This window comes from Mixophyes fleayi, chromosome 4 (assembly GCF_038048845.1).
Source record: "Mixophyes fleayi isolate aMixFle1 chromosome 4, aMixFle1.hap1, whole genome shotgun sequence".
Lineage (NCBI taxonomy): Eukaryota > Metazoa > Chordata > Amphibia > Anura > Limnodynastidae > Mixophyes > Mixophyes fleayi.
The window spans coordinates 170,689,381-170,706,347 of NC_134405.1; the positions used below are offsets into that span (position 1 = coordinate 170,689,381).

The 16,967-nt window shown below is 45.3% G+C and overlaps 1 protein-coding gene across 2 annotated transcripts in view; it reads left to right on the plus strand.

Moving 5' to 3' along the window:
• The window catches only part of CPNE8 (copine 8), a 349,264-nt gene that overhangs the window by 290,585 nt on the left and 41,712 nt on the right, over window positions 1-16,967 (plus strand). The gene's annotated exons all lie outside the window — the stretch shown is intronic.

The following is a 16,967-nucleotide window of genomic DNA, read 5'->3' on the forward strand; positions in this document are numbered from 1 at the left end:
GCAGGGCTCTCTACCCTTTGTTTTCACGTCTGCATTTTTTTGCATGTATGTATGTCCCTGTTTTCCTCACTGTCCAACGCCATGTAATATGTGAAGTCTTGTGGTTATGTCTATGCACAAGGCCACACAGAATAGAGGAATTCAGGCAGTGACAACGGCTTAGGCACAAGTATAGATTTGGCGCAGCACAAAATCAGCGAGCCAAATAAAATCATACTTGTCTACACTCCCAGATTTTCCGGGAGGCTGCCGAATTTCGGGGAGTCCTCCTGGAATCCTTAGATAGCAGGCATTCTCCCAGACATGATTGGAGTATGGCTTAACGGCGCAATTTTGCGTAATAAAGCCCCGCCCCCTGCCTTCAAATGCTGTGAATTTTAGCATTTCTTGGCAGTGGGTGGGGCTACCCCTACTACCCCCTGTCACATGACCTCTGCTTCAGGATCTCCCAGTATGAATTAAAGTATGAATAAAATTGAAATAAAGAGCAGCTTCTATGAAAAGTTGGAACGATTATTTTGTTTTTTGTTTTTAGAGCTTTTCAGATAGACATACAGCTTTTATTTTCAATGAGATGCTGTACATACCTTGCTCATACTTATGCATACTACATAACAGTGCACGTACAAGTACAAGTTTTATAATAAAGGCATTGATACATAATTTAACATGGGGCTCCCTTCCAGAACTGTAACTTAAAATATTAGCACCTGGGGTGAGAAGGAAATCCGCCTCCTCCTTCCCTCCCATAGCCTTCAATTTTAACCAAATTAACCTAAAATATTCATAAACTGAGCCCCCCTTCAGCATTGCGCCTTGGGTTTTCTCACACAGCCCTAGTTACGGCCTTGGGGTCCCACAAGGCTCTGTTCTTGGCCCTTTATTATTTTCATTGTACACTTCTTCTCTTGGGGCATTAATTCACTCATTTGGCCTCCAATACAACCTCTGCTGATGACACCCAAATCTATATCTCTTCCCCTGACCTCTCTCCTTCTGTGCTATCTCGTGTAAACAATTGCCTTTCTGCTATCTTCACATGGATGTCCCAACGCTACCTAAAGCTCAACATGTCCAAAACGGAGCTTATTATCTTCCCTTCTGCCAGGGTCACCACTCACTGTCAATAACACCACAATTTTTTCAGTCTCCCACTGCCTTGGTGTTACAATTGACTCAGCCCTCTGCTTTATTCCTCACATCCACACTCTCTCCCAGTCCTGTCGACTCCACCCTAAAAACATTGATAGAATACGCTCTTTTCTTACTCAACGTGCTACCAAAACTCTTATCCATTCTCTCATCATCTTTTGTCTTGACTATTGCAACCTCCTGCTGTCTGGCATTCCTGACACCCATATAACCACACTTCAATCCATCCTAAATGCTGCTTCAAGACTGATCTTCCTCTCTCACCACTCCACATCTACTGCACCACTTTGCAAATCCCTACACTGGCTCCCTGTGTCTTCCGACATCCAATTCAAATTACTCACCCTTACCTACAAAGCCCTCAGCAACACTACTCTTGCATACATCTCAAATCTCAAATCCAAATACTCTCCCTCCCACCCTCTTGGATCTACCTCTGACCTGCGCCTTGTCTTGTCTATGTTAACCACCTCTCACTCCCGCCTACAAGACTTCGCCCGTGTTGCTCCGAATTTATGGAATTCCCTACCACGCTCAATCAAACTTTTCCATAGCCTTTAAATCTTTCGATGCTCTTTTTTAGAGGTGACCTTATCCTCAATAACACTATTCACACTAATGCACCCTTACAACTATCCCAATCTCCACTCTGAAACACATTACTCCTCTTGTTTCAGCTCTGCCCTCTTCCACTTAGAATGTAAGCTCTCTAATGAGCAGGGTCCTTCATACTCTTTGCTTTCATGTCTGCATTTATTTTGTCTACCTTGTATGTCCCTGTTTCATATATGTACTGTTTCCCATACTGTACGGCACTGCGGAGCACTGTGACGCCTTAAAAATCTACGATAATATTAAGATATGTTCACAAAACTGCCCTTGCATTTTGGTTTTGGTTTTGGATCTGTATTTTTTAGAAAAATAGCTAAAATATGCTAAAATGACATAATTTTGCTATTTTTTTTGTTCCTACATTATTATTATTAACCTCAGTAACACTAATTTCCAGTCATTTGCCTTATGTAAGATATTGAAAAGGACATGTACATTTTAACTAGAGATGAGCGGGCTCGGATATCTGAAATCCGAGCCCACCCGAACGTTGCCGATCCGAGCCGGATACGAGACAGATCCGGGTATTCCCGCCAATTGCAAAACTGAAACCAAGGCTCTGAGTCATAATCCCGCTGTCGGATCTCGCGATACTCGTATTCTATAAATTCCCCACTAGCCGCCACCATCTTCACTCGGGCATTGATCAGGGTAGAGGGAGGTTGTGTTAGATGGTCCTCTGTCCTGCTATATCTCGTGCTGTGCTGTGCTGTGCTGTTCAGTTCTGTGCTGTGCTGTGCTGTGTTCTGCTCAGTCCAGTGGTGCTGTGTCCTGTGCTCTGTCCTTCTAAGGGCATTGTTATTTCCCCATTATTTCCAAGTTTTAAAAAAAATTTAAAAAAAGTTATAAAAAAAATTAAAAAAAAAGAATTATAAAAAAAAGAAATTAAAAAAAAATATCCAAAAACAATCCTGCAGTATAAGTCCATTGGTACTGCAATATTACAAAGTTCACTGATTCTGCAGTATAAGTCCAGTAGTACTGCTATATTACAACGTTCACTGATTCTGCAGTATAAGTCCATTGGTACTGCTATATTACAAAGTTCACTGATTCTGCAGTATAAGTCCATTGGTACTGCTGTATTACAAAGTTCACTGATTCAGCAGTATAAGTCCAGTGGTACTGCAATATTACAAAATTCACTGATTCAGCAGTATAAGTCCAGTGGTACTGCTATATTACAAGGTTCACTGATTCAGCAGTATAAGTCCAGTGGTACTCTCCTGTGCCGCATATACATTTTAAAGGCTTTGCCGAGTGTGTGTGGCTTAGGGGTACGCTCTCTTGTGCTACATATAATGGAAAACAAAAATTTGGAGGATAAAGTAGGGAAAGATCAAGACCCACTTCCTCCTAATGCTGAAGCTGCTGCCACTAGTCATGACATAGACAATGAAATGCCATCAACGTCGTCTGGCAAGCCCGATGCCCAATCTCCTAGTACAGGGCATGTAAAATCCAAAAAGCCCAACTTCTCAAAAAGTAGCAAAAAGAGAAACTTAAAATCATCTGAGGAGAAACGTAAAGTTGGCAACATGCCATTTATGACACGTAGTGGCAAGGAACGGCTTAGGCCCTGGCCTGTGTTCATGACTAGTGGTCTAGCTTCACCCAAGGATCTAAGCCCTCCTCCTCCACCCCCTACAAAAAATGTAAGAGAGTTATGCTGTAAGCAACAACAAAACAGCAAAGAACTCTGCCTTCTAAACAGATGAAATCACAAATCCCCAAGGCGAGTCCAAGGGTGTTGGTGGTTGTGAAGCCTGACCTTCCCATCACTGTACGGGAAGAGGTGACTCCATCTAGCATTTGCAGCACACCCTCTGCATATGTTGGAAGGATCACCCACAGAGTAGATCCAGATATGGATAATCAAGGTGTCAATGTTGTACACCGGGAGGAGGCTATTGATGTAGCTGGCGCTGTGGAGGAACTTGATGATGAGGATGGTGATGTGGTTATTGTAAATGAGGCACCAGGGGTGGAAACAGCTGATGTCCATGGGATGAAAAAGCCCATCGTCATGCCTGGTCAGAAGACCAAAAAATGCACCTCTTCGGTCTGGAGTTATTTTTATCCAAATCCGGACAACCAATGTATGGCCATATGAAGCTTATGTAAAGCTCAAATAAGCAGGGGTAAGGATCTTGCCCACCTAGGGACATCCTCCCTTATACGTCACCTGAATAACCTTCATAGTTCAGTGGTTAGTTCAGGAAATGGGCCTAGGACCGTCATCAGTACAGGGACACCTAAATCCCTTGGTCCTGTTGGATACGCACCACCAACACCCTCCTCGTCAACTTCATCCACGATCTCCATCAGATTTAGTACTGCAGGCCATGTCACCAGCCAGACTGAGTCCTCTTCTATACGGGATTCATCCGAGGAATCCTGCAGCGGTACGCCTACTACTGCCACTGCTGCTGTTGCTGCTGTTAGTCGGTCATCTTCCCAGAGGGGAAGTCGTAAGACCGCTACGTCTTTCACAAAACAATTGACCGTCCAACAGTCATTTGCAATGACCACAAAATACGTTTTTTTTGTTAACAAAGTCAACAAATAACACTTCGACCCTGTCTGTCTTTCACATACTTGATGGGATCTCAATGATGAATGCTCTGTACCATGGTTGTCTAAAACAAGAGGTATTGACGTGCTTGAACTACTGTAGTGTTTATAAGTTATAAACACTACACTTGAAAGCTTGAGCCTTTAAATGAAAAAGTCACTCTTCATTGCACGAATATTTGCAACAGGGACAATTTTTTGGTTAACAAAGTCAACAAATAACACTTCGACGCTGTCTGTCTTTCACATACTTGATGGGATCTCAATGATGAATGTGTGGTGGCCGAGTACTGATGGGAGAGTAATACTAAGTAAGAGGTTCTTTTTTGTTTGGACATCCGGTGGTCAGGAGATAAATTCTTCAATGAAAGGGACAAGGATTGGACAAATAACTTGGGTTTATTAATAATGCGGTAAAGATAATTTTGGTAAGCCACTGACCCCTTCAACTCAATGGTAATGACAAAATATTAATTTGATCAACATAGAGCACAATAGCATTTAACATATAATAACAATAAATCAATTTTCAGGTAAATCACATAACATTAACATCATCTAAAACATTTGGTGCACCAATATTATCCCTGGTAACGTTACTATAGTTTACACTCAGTCCTGGGTTGAACTGTGCACAGGAATTTTGTAGAAGTGGTGCCTCGTGGTTGGGGCCCATAAATTACTTTTTCATGCCAAATAAACTGATGATCTTTTGTATTACACAGTCTCTTTATTTTCTCTCCTCTCACACTGTTCTCAGTACATAGCTCAGTCTGTTTAGTGTGATGTCACAGATCTTTATACTGCTTATTTGTTTTCAGTACTTTCCTTTTTACTCACACCTCTCTTTGGCTCACTTCTTCTCTTCTTCTCTTCTTACACTTACTTCACTTTTAATCTGCTTATATATCACTTTGTCCGATTTTCATTCTGTTCCTATTTTTCTCTCTCAGTCTATGCAGACACAGGGATCTCTCTCCCTCAGAAGTCTAGAACTTTCCTCTCCCCACTGCCTTCTGGGAGTTCACAGTTATTACCAAAGTTAGTGGACTTGTTGCTATGCCACACACTCCTCCTTCCTGTTACTCCCGACAACCACCAACCACTCCCAACTATCACTTCTCCCTCAAGATTATTTTTTTTTAAATCTTTATAAACACTTTTAACAATTAACAAATTAAAAACATATAGATACACCCCAGGGTACTCATAGTTTGGGGCACCACATTCACCCCCTCTTTTTGAGGTGCGTGTCCTCACGCATTAAGACATAAAGGTGGTTGTTCTTTATCAACTCAATTCACACATCTACAACATTTATAATAGCAAACATTTTCAATGACAACAGTTTTAATATACATTATATACAACAGTTTCAGTGAGAAAGATCTCTAATCCTGATACCGCCGTGGAAGTGTACCCCTCGTACTCCTCGTGGAGCGTCTTAGTTCGGGATAGGGGGCCACCTCCACAGGCGCAAGGGATAATGGTAACTCGACTGGCGGCCGAGACTGACTCTGCAGTGGCATAGTAGCCCAGCCTACCGCCAATAGTAGCTCGAAAGGGTCAGTGGGCAGCTGAGGCAGAGTCCCTTCGCCATCATCTTGTTTTTCGTCCCAGTCATCCCTTGATATTTCTTCTGTCCCTTGATCTGGCCTTGGGCGGAGCTTGAGCTGGTTTCGGTGAATCCACTGTGGACGGGTGCCGTCTGGTCTTGAGATCTGGTAAACAGCCATCGTTGATATGGGTTCGGCCGTAATCACATACGGGTTCAACTCCCACTTGGGATCCAGCTTACTCCGGGGTCGATTATTCTTCTTGAGGAAGATGCTCCCTTCTGGCAGCCGGCAGGCCTGCGCATCCCGGTCGTAGTCTTTCTTCTGCCGTTTGTGCACCTCTTCTAGGCGTTGCTGGACGATCAGGCTGGCCTCCCGCAGCCTGTCTTGATGCTCACGTACCCACGAGGTTTGTGGGGGCAAAGGGGTTTTGGTGTCAGGGAGGTCGAGTTGCATGTCTGCTGGAAACTTCCCTGCTCGTCCAAACAGCAAGTAGTAGGGTGAGTATCTAGTCGAGGTGTGACACGTATTATTATAGATGAAGGTCAGTTCGGCAAGCAACCTGGGCCACTCAGATCTTTAACTCGGGGTCAGTGCTCGTAGCATGTGGATAAGCGTCTGGTTCATACGCTCACAAGCGCCATTCCCTTGGGGGTGGTAAGGGGTCGTGTGTAGTTTGTTGCACCCGTAGAAAGCGCACAATTCTTTGAATAGATGAGATTCAAAAGACGGACTTTGATCGGTCAGGATCTTTTGAGGGAACCCATAGGGTCGGAAAAACGCCCTCCAAAAGACCTCGGCGGTGGTTCGGGCTGTTAGGTCTCTTACTGGCACGGCCACTGCGAATTTCGTGTAGTGGTCCACCATGGTGATGACGTATGTGTATCCCATTGGACTGGGTTCCATCTTCACGTGGTCGAGGGACACCAGCTCGAGGGGCCTGCGGATACAAATGGGATGGAGTGGTGCCTTTTCTGTGGCGGTGGCTGGTCTCCAGGCCGTGCAAACCATGCAGGCCCTACACCAATCTTCGGTGTCTTGGCACAAGTTATGCCAGTAAAATCGGTTCCGCAGGGTAGTTTTGGTCTTCTTAATCCCAAAGTGCCCTGATTCGTCATGGTAGGCTTGCAGCTCTTTGTCTATTGCAACTCTGGGTAGGAGGATTTGTTCCTTGGCCAGGTGCGTCTTTGGGTCGATACATCTGCGATACACCAGTTCCCCACGGATTACTAGTCGATCCCGCTGTCTCCATAGTTGTAGAAATTCTGCGGGAGCCACGTCTCTCTCAACCGGGGATAGTTCTCGTCGGGCTATCAGGTAAGTCTTCATCCGTTGGATGTGTGGGCACCCTTGTTGCCATTTGCTCCATTCTTCATGGCCCACTGGGTCTGACCTCGTCATGTCCCCGACGTCCATTACATTCTGAATGGGGGCCTGCGCAGGACCCCGGAAGACTGGGATCTCATCCTGGTCTCTGGCATCGCTTTCTAACTCCTCTTCTTCGTGTAGCGGCAACCTGGACAGCGCATCAGCATTTACGTTGCTGCGCCCGCTCCGATATTTGACTGTATAGCGGTAGTTGGCGAGCCTAGAGGCCCAGCGTTGTTCTAATGCTCCTAGGCGGGCGGTATCCTGGTGAGCCATGGGGTTGCAGTCCGTCACCGCGACGAAGGGGGTGGCCGCCAGATAGTCCCGGAATTTTTCAGTCACCGCCCACACTAGGGCCAGAAATTCTAACTTGAACGCACTGTAATTAGCGTCGTTTTGTTCGGTCTTTTTCAGGCTGCGGCTGGCATAGGCGATCACGCTTTCCTGCCCTCCTTGCACTTGGGCCAGTACCGCCCCCAGTCCCTGCTTGCTGGCGTTCATGTACAACTTGAAGGGGATGCTATAATCCGGGTATGCCAGGAGTGGGGCTTCTGTGAGCACTTTCTTCAGGTGGTCAAACGAAGATTGTCTGGCGTCACTCCACTCAATCAGAATCTTGCGATTATACCCGTCCTTGGGGATCCCACGAAGGAGTTCTGTTAACGGGGTGGCCACTTTAGCAAAATCACGGACGAACCTTCGGTAATAACCGACGAAGCCGAGGAACCGGCGAACATCTTTAACGGTTCGTTGCACAGGCCATTTCAGCACCGCTTGTATTTTCTCCGGATCAGGGGAGATGCCTTTTGCATTTACGATGTGTCCCAAGTACTGGACTTCGGGTTTCAGCAAGTGGCATTTACCTGGCTTCAGTTCCAACCCGTATCTCGCTAGTTGCTGGAAGACTTCCTGCAGATGTTGGATATGCTCGGGGTATGTTCGGGAGAAGACAATAATATCGTCCAGGTACAGGAGTACGGTCTCGAAATTCCTGTGCCCCAGGCAGTGTTTCATCACTCGCTGGAACGTGGCTGGGGCATTACATAGCCCGAAGGGCATTCTGTTGAACTCATATAGCCCCATGGGCGTCACAAACGCCGTCTTCTCCTTATCCTTCTCTGCCATCTGCACTTGCCAATAGCCACTGGTCAAGTCAAGGGTGGAGAAGTACTTGGCCGTCTTGAGAGCCGTCAGTGACTCCTCTATGCGGGGCAACTTTGTGCGTTACGCTGTTGAGTTTCCGGTAATCTACACAGAAGCGTAATTGTCCGTCCTTTTTCTTTACTAGTACCATGGGCGCCGCCCAGGGGCTGTAGCTCTCCCTGATCACCCCATTGGCCCTCATGTCCTCCAGCATCTGTTGGACTGGTTGAGACAGTCCTGGGGCTATTGGCCGGTGTCGCTCTTTGATGGGGCGGGCATCCCCCGTCGGGATCTGGTGTCGGATCCGTTCTACTACTCCCAATTCGGATGGATTCCTGCTGAAGGCCTCTGCGTTCTCTCGGACGGCCTTTAGGACTCCTTCTTTATGGTCTTCATGAGTTGCTCCATCACCAATATGTATTTCGTCCCACCATGGGGTGCCTGGGTCACTTTTGTGGCTCTCTTCAGCCGTCGTGTGGCCCTGCTGGGCGGGCCAGGATGTATGCAACACATCTTGGAACGTGGTCCATAAAAGGGTGGCCAATGGTTGGTGCCGATACAGCTTGACCACGTGGTTGTGTGGGTTCAGCACCCTCACTGGGACCCTCCCATTTTCCACTGCCACCAAGGCGCTGGCTACCACGACCTCTTGTCTAGCTGGGAGCAAACATGACTCAATCAGGGCTTCATATCTGCAGCCGCTGGGTCCGCAGTGGGCTTTACCCCACACAATCGTTTCTGTGTTGGGTTGGAGTTTTACAGGTTTTCCGTCCGTCAGACGGACCTTGCCGATTTCTCCCGTCTTTTGTACAAAATGCTGATGTCCTTGTAGGACCTTGATTGTCTTCTGTAAGGCCTGATGACCGGGGGAAGCCGCTTGGGTTAATTTACTCTTCAATGTCGCCACTAGCTCATCCGGGCATCTTTGTAGCACATTCATCCCCAGGATGATGGGGGCTATTTTCCCTTCACAGGGGGTGGTGATAAGACAGCCTTGTCTTGGCAACAAGGTCGCTCCGATCTGGATGTCCGCTTCCCAATACCCTTCACATGCAATCTCAAGGCCGTTACTGGCGATCAGCTGCAGCCAGGCTGGGGGTTGTGATAACAGCTGCTCTTTGCCCCAATACTTGTGGAATGTAGGGAGACGGATGGTCGTAATCTGTGACCCCGTGTCAAGCACAGCCAGGGTCTCACCTCCATTAATTGTAACGGGTAAAGTGGGACATTGTCCGATGAACTGGGGCCTCTAATTTTCTGGACCTGGATCTATTCCCGTGGCTCGACCCGAGATTCGGGCCTCGAATCTCGGGGTGTCGGAGTTTAAATGTTCAATTTGGTCGCAGTTTCGTTCTATGTGTCCTATCCCATGGCACCGGCGGCATATCGGGTGCCCTTGACCATCGAATTGGTTAGACGATCGCCGTACATACTTGCGAGGTGGTTCCCACCTGCCTCGGACTGGTCTTTGTCTTTCGGGCCTCCACTTTGGTTCCCCGTCGGTGGGTGCCGGTGGCCTCGCCATTTGGCGCATCTCTCGCTGGATTTCTGCCATTCCGACGGCCAGCTCCTCCATTTGCTTCTTGAGCGCTTGTATTGGGTCTTCGGTGGGATACTCACCGCTCTGTATTACCGATTCTTGGGCCCTCTTCTCGAGCTTGCACTTACTCTGAAGCCCACCAATTCTGGGTATTCTTCCTCCCTTCTCCGTTGGTTACCGACAATGGCGATGGCGGTCTCTTTAAACTCTCGGAAGGTTTTGCCTGGCATCTGTGCCTTCATCAGTCGTAGCTGAATCTTAACGCTTTCTTGGGTGACTCCTTCTATGAACTGTACGGTCAGGGCTTCTTCCGCTTTTCTACTTCCTCTTTGTCCACTGCCTGAATGGCTCTTAGCATCTCTTGTAGGCTCAGGGCATAGTCCCGCAGTGTCTCGTTTGGTTGTTGCTTGCGAGCATATAGTTTCATCTTCAGCTCCGGAAGAGTTCTTCTCTCAAACGTTGTGGAAATTTTTTTTAAAACTTGTGCCGCTTCTTTCTTGTCGTCCCTCGGCCATGAGATTACTTCTCTGAGCGCCGACCCTGTGAGTTGCCCTATTACGATCTCCACTTTCTGCTGTTCATTCAACGGGTATAGCCGGAACATGGATTCCAGTTTGTTCTCGAATTCTGTGAATGAAGTCTTCTGTAGCTTGTCGTCGTCTCCGCTGTACTTCGGGAGCCATGGGTCCCCGAAATAGTACGGTAGGGTTATGGGCATATTAGGTGTTGCTGCTGGGGCGGCCTGTTCTGGGTTTTGTGGCCCTGCCGGTTGCGCTGTTCCCCCGCCTTGTTGCTGATCCATTTTTCACTGAAGGTATTACTCTCCTGATGCACTCGGATCCTGTTCGGTTTGACGCCAAAGTTATGTGGTGGCCGAGTACTGATGGGAGAGTAATACTAAGTAAGAGGTTCTTTTTTGTTCAGACATCTGGTGGTCAGGAGATAAATTCTTCAATGAAAAGGACAAGGATTGGACAAATAACTTGGGTTTATTAATAATGCGGTAAAGATAATTTTGGTAAGCCACTGACCCCTTCAACTCAATGGTAATGACAAAATATTAATTTGATCAACATAGAGCACAATAGCATTTAACATATAATAACAATAAATCAATTTTCAGGTAAATCACATAACATTAACATCATCTAAAACATTTAGTGCACCAATATTATCCCTGGTAACGTTACTATATATTACACTCAGTCCTGGGTTGAACTGGGCACAGGAATTTTGTAGAAGTGGTGCACGTGGTTGGGGCCCATAAATTACTTTTTCATGCCAAATAAACCTATGATCTTTTGTATTACACAGTCTCTTTATTTTCTCTCCTCTCACACTGTTCTCAGTACATAGCTCAGTCTGTTTAGTGTGATGTCACAGATCTCTATACTGCTTATTTGTTTTCAGTACTTTCCTTTTTACTCACACTTCTCTTTGGCTCACTTCTTCTCTTCTTCTCTTCTTACACTTACTTCACTTTTAATCTGCTTATAGATCACTTTGTCCGATTTTCATTCTGTTCCTATTTTTCTCTCTCAGTCTATGCAGACACAGGGATCTCTCTCCCTCAGAAGTCTAGAACTTTCCTCTGCCCACTGCCTTCTGGGAGTTAGTGGACTTGTTGCTATGCCCCACACTCCTCCTTCCTGTTACTCCCGGCAACCACCAACCACTCCCAACTGTCACTTCTCCCTCAAGAATATTTTTTTTTTTTTTTTTAAATCTTTATAAACACTTTTAACAATTAACAAATTAAAAACATATAGATACACCCCAGGGTACTCAGATTTTGGTCGTCTAAAACAAGAGTTATTGACGTGCTATAACTACTGTAGTTTTTATAAATTATAAACACTACACTTGAAAGTTGGAGGAGGTATTATGGCCCCAGTACCAAATTGGGTACGGGGGCCACTCCACTATGCAGTCCAGATAGAGGCGTATCAGATATTAAACAATGTTGACTGTTGCTGCCAAATCATAAATTAATGAAACTGACCTGTCATCGTCAAAAACAAGAGGTATTGACACGCTCGAACTACACCCTGTATATGCTGCAGAGGATGTAGGAGCAGGCAGCTGTGCAGTGGAATTCAGACCATTTGAAGGCGGAGGTATTGTGGCCCCGGTACCAAATTGTGTACCAGGACCACTGCACTATGCAGTCCAGAAAGCTACCTCGGTGAAACGTTTTGGACTAAAAACAGTATTGTGAGGTGTGAGGTGAATAGACTGGGAATTAGTGGAAATGATTGTTATTGAATGTTATTGAGGTTAATAATAGCATAGGAGTGAAAATATACCAATAAACTTGATTTTAACACTTTTTATGTTTTTTTCAAAATAAATCCGAATCCAAAACCTTAAATCCGAACCAAAACCTTTCGTCAGGTGTTTTGCGAAACAAATCCGAACCCAAAACCTCAAGCAAATCCGAATCCAAAACACAAAACACGAGGCACCAAAAGTGGCCGGTGCACATCCCTAATTTTAACAAAGCAAGCACTCCAGCGACAAGGCGTGCCACTTTTGTGGCTGAAGCACTTAGTTAGTTTGGGCCTTCACAAAACAAGCTACCAATAGCTCAGCTGCTTTAAGCCCAACAGTGCTGTCAATGAACGCTACATTATTAAACCATGTCTGCTCATGCTGCTTCTTTAATCTCCTTCTCCTCTCTGGATACCACCCTCTCATCCCTGAAGAACTGCCAAACTTATGTAGACACAGGAATGGATATTACAACTGGAGTGGCATTAGATCTTCTTCAGACAGACTGTGAACCAGAACATGTGGACAGCATGGAATACGTCATGTTTGAATACGCTGCATTGAACAGAGATTTAAACCAATATATATATGCAGTTGAGGAGACCATACTTAAGTTAAAAGGTGACCCACTGGATGAGATCCTGGATTTAAGAGAGCTTGCACACGAGAGATACGCTGCACTTCAGAAGAATAATACAGAGGAGGCCCTGATGAAGGAGGATAAATATGTCCAGTTTTAAGAACAGCTAAGACACCTTAGAAAACAAATGGGTGTGTCACCGGCCCCTGTAGACGAAGATTTGGAAGATGAAGACGAGGAGATCGCCGTCACCCAGAGCACACGGCCGGTACAGTGAAACTGCGAATGGCTCATTAAATCAGTTATGGTTCCTTTGATCACTCCACCTATTACTTGAATAACTGTGGTAATTCTACAGCTAATACATGGTGATGAGCGCTGCCGCCCCCCCGGGATGTGTGCATTTATCAGACCAAGACCAATCCAGGGCGCCCTGGCAGGTTGGAGATGGTGAACCTAGTGAAAGAAAGAGAAGCAATTGAAAGGATGATTGAAAACAAACTTCATCTTAATGCAATATTAATTCAGCCCCGCAGGAAACCACCATTACAGAAGTCTCTGTAACATAAATGTCAAAAACAAAACTGTGGAAAAAAAAAAAAGCTTTTAACTTTTGAAAGAAAAAAACACATCTTTAATAAAGGTGAAACTTTACTGTAGAAAAGCATACAATTGCCAACATGTCATTTTACCCAAATATTAATAAGCATTCAAGCATCAGATAGCTTCCTTCTCTCAGCTAGATCCCAGCACCTGCAATCTACATTGTCATCATCCTCACCCTCATCAGTCATCATCATCATCATCACTCAATACTAGTGAATCCTGGCTGGAATTCACAATTATAGAAGTCTCTGTACTTTGATCTAAATGCCAGTAAAGACCTTCCTTGTGGAATTTCTAGTTCATTTTATGGCAGAGCTGTCAAGATTTTTGGGCAATTCTTTTAGACCAGCCTAAATGTCAAAATGTTGTGCTGACTCATCTACATCACCACTGGGTGTCATGGGAAAGCTTAGTTTTTTCCTAGAAGCAGTTGCCAGAGAAACTGAAGGAGGAGACGTTGCTGTGTCATGTACCACTTGAGCTGTCATCCTGCTGACTAGGAGCTCATTGCATCTCTTGTGATCTGGAACAGTGGGAAATAAAGAGAAGACATAGCTCTTAAACCTAGGATGAAGCATAATAGCCAAAATGTAGTCATATGATTTCAAGATGTTGATAACTCTCGGATCCTGGTGAAGCAAATAAAGTACTTGATCTACAAGTCCTACAGTTAGCGGTTACATTTGGTCTGGTATAAAAGAATTGCCTGAAAATCGTGACAGCTCTGTCGTACAATCAAATACAAATTCCACAGGGAAGGCCATTACCGGCAATTACATCAAAGTACAGAGACTTCTTGTGGATACAGAGGACTTGTGGATTCCAGCGGGAATGAATTAGTATTGTGTGAGGATGATGTACGCACTGATGACGGTGAGGATGATGACAGTGTAGATTGCAGGTGCTGGGATCCAGGGCCGTCTCTCCTATTGGGTACAATGGGCAGGTGCTCGGGGGCCCTGCTGCCCAGGGGGCCCATCTGAGGCAGCGCTGAAAAAACAATCCTGCCAAAAAAAAAGAAGAAAGAAAATACTTACCTTGCGGTCAGCTGGCGATCCGGCTCCCTTACTGGTCTCCTCCTCCGTGCGGCGCTCGCAGTGCATGTTGCGAATGACGTCATCACGCTCGACATCCATTGTGGGGTGCAGCACGGAGGAGTCCCCAAGCGAAAACAACATTCAGCAGACAACAGCAGTGACTTTGAAGAAAAGTGAAGAGGAGAATAAGCTGATTAAAAGGTAAGTTAAGGGTTTTCTTTTTTTTTATTTCAAGGGACACTGACAGCTGAAAAAAAATGATATATATATATATATATATATATATCTATATATATATATATATCTATATATATCATTTTTTTTTACACACACATAAATATATATATATATATAAATATATATATATATATATATATATATATATATATATATATATAGGGGCCCCGGTGCACTGCTTTGCCCGGGGGCCCATAATGTTGTTAAGAGGGCCCTGCTGGGATCTAGCTGAGAGAAGGGAGCTAGCTGATACTAGTATGCTTGGTAATATTTTGGGTAGAATGACATGTTGGCAATTTTATGTTTTTCTACAGTAAACTTTCACATTTATTAGAGAAGTTTTTTTCTTTAAATGGGTTCCAGCTTTTTTTTTTTACATTTTTGTTCCCTGACTTAAAACCATTATGCACTTGAACATAGGCTTTAGCACATGATGTAGAGGAATTAGTATCATCATGACTGAGACTGGAGAGTGAGAAGAACACTGCTACCCCTGTTTCTGTGTGACCAACGGCACTAAGACTGGAGAGTGACAAGGACACTGCCAACTCTCCTATTTCTGGGTGAGCTATGACACAGTACAATGTGACTGCAGATTTTGAAGAACACTGATAGCCCTATTATTTCTATTTCAGCAATGACAGTTAGCAATGGACCTCTCTCGTTTCTGTGTGAGCTATAACTCAATAGAATGTCACTGGAGACTTTTAAGAAAACTGCCACACCTCCTCATTATGTTTTATATATGATGCTGCCCAACTGCACTAGAGACTGCGAAGAACCGTGCTACCCCTTCTGTGTCTCTTTGTGAAATGGCGCTGGATCGCCATGGAGGGTGGTAGAATCTGAAACTTGCGAGATCCGACAAAGCAACAATGAATTTTTGGCTCGTTTTCACTCTTGAGGGAGCGAGAAAGTACTCAGATCAGCGAAGTTCGGGTGGGCTCGGTTCTCGGAGAACCGAGCCTGAGCATCTCTAATAATAATGTAGTATATGCACAAAGGGTCAGTCAAGATTGCCAAGGAACATAGCTTACAATGTCAGCACTAAACCACCATATGGAAAGGCATCATGGTCTCCTTTGACAAATCCCACACCAGACACGGCTATTGTCAGTGGTGGGATTCAGCCTGTTTGACTCTGGTTCGCTAGAACCGATACCTAATTTAAAGGTGAGTTCGGCGAACCAGTTGCTCCAGCCAGAGTCCACCCTCTTCATTGGTGGGGGGAGCAAAAAAAAATACTCACCTCTTTGCGGTGTCGGCACTCCTCCTCCCTGCTCCGTCCGCACTGAATGTCGGGAGTGATGTTTTCATGCCCGACATTTAGTGAAGAGCGGTGCAGAGAGGAGCCAGCACGCAAGAAGACGGAAGAGAAGAAAAGAGAAGAAAGAAGCCGATTGAAAAGGTAAGTGAAGGAACGGAAGCAAGTGGGAGCAAAATCGGCATGTCACAGTGTAATGAGGGGCAAAAGCAACATGGCATAGTGTGAAGGGGGTAAATGCAGCATGTCACAGTGTGAAGAGGGGCAACAGCAGCATAGCAAGGTGTGAAGAGGGACAAAAGCAGCATGGCAGAGTGTGAAGGGGGAGCAAAAGCAGCATGGTACAGTGTGAAGAGGGAGCAAAAGCAGCATTGCACAGTGTGAAGGGGAGTAAAAGCAGCATGACACAGTTTGAAGAGGGACAAAAAGAGCATGGCACATTGTGAGTCGGCCATGAACTCACATTTCTATGAACTTTGTGGTTGAGAATTAAATATTTTTTTTTACATTTTTTTTCTACTGTTTTGGCGTTACTGCTGTTTTTCCTACCAGCATTACCAAGTGCTCTGTTCCTGACTGCAGTTTTTTTCCTACTAGCATTACCCAGTGCTCTGCATCTGACTGCTGTATCTCCTACCAGCATCACCTAGTTCTCTTTTCCTGACTGCAGTATTGTGTACCAGCATTACCTAGTGCTCTGTTCCCGACTGCTATATATCCTACCAAATGTCTTTGGTTCTGTCCACGGCATTCTCCCCCACCATCCATCTCACAGTCTTCACTGTGGGTTCATTCTACCGTTGATTGCTTTATTAGGTGCTAGTTCTGAGTCTCCTGTGGTTCATTCCAGCTTTAACTGTCCTGTAGTGGTTTCCAGGTCTGTGTTCAGGTCTCAGTCCTCATTTTTCCTTGATCGGTTCCAGTCCTACGTTTGCTGCTGCATATTCCAGTCCAGTTCAGGCTCTAGTTCTAAGTTTCATGTCTCGAGTCATCAGTACCCACAGAAACTGTGCCACTCTTCTGGGTA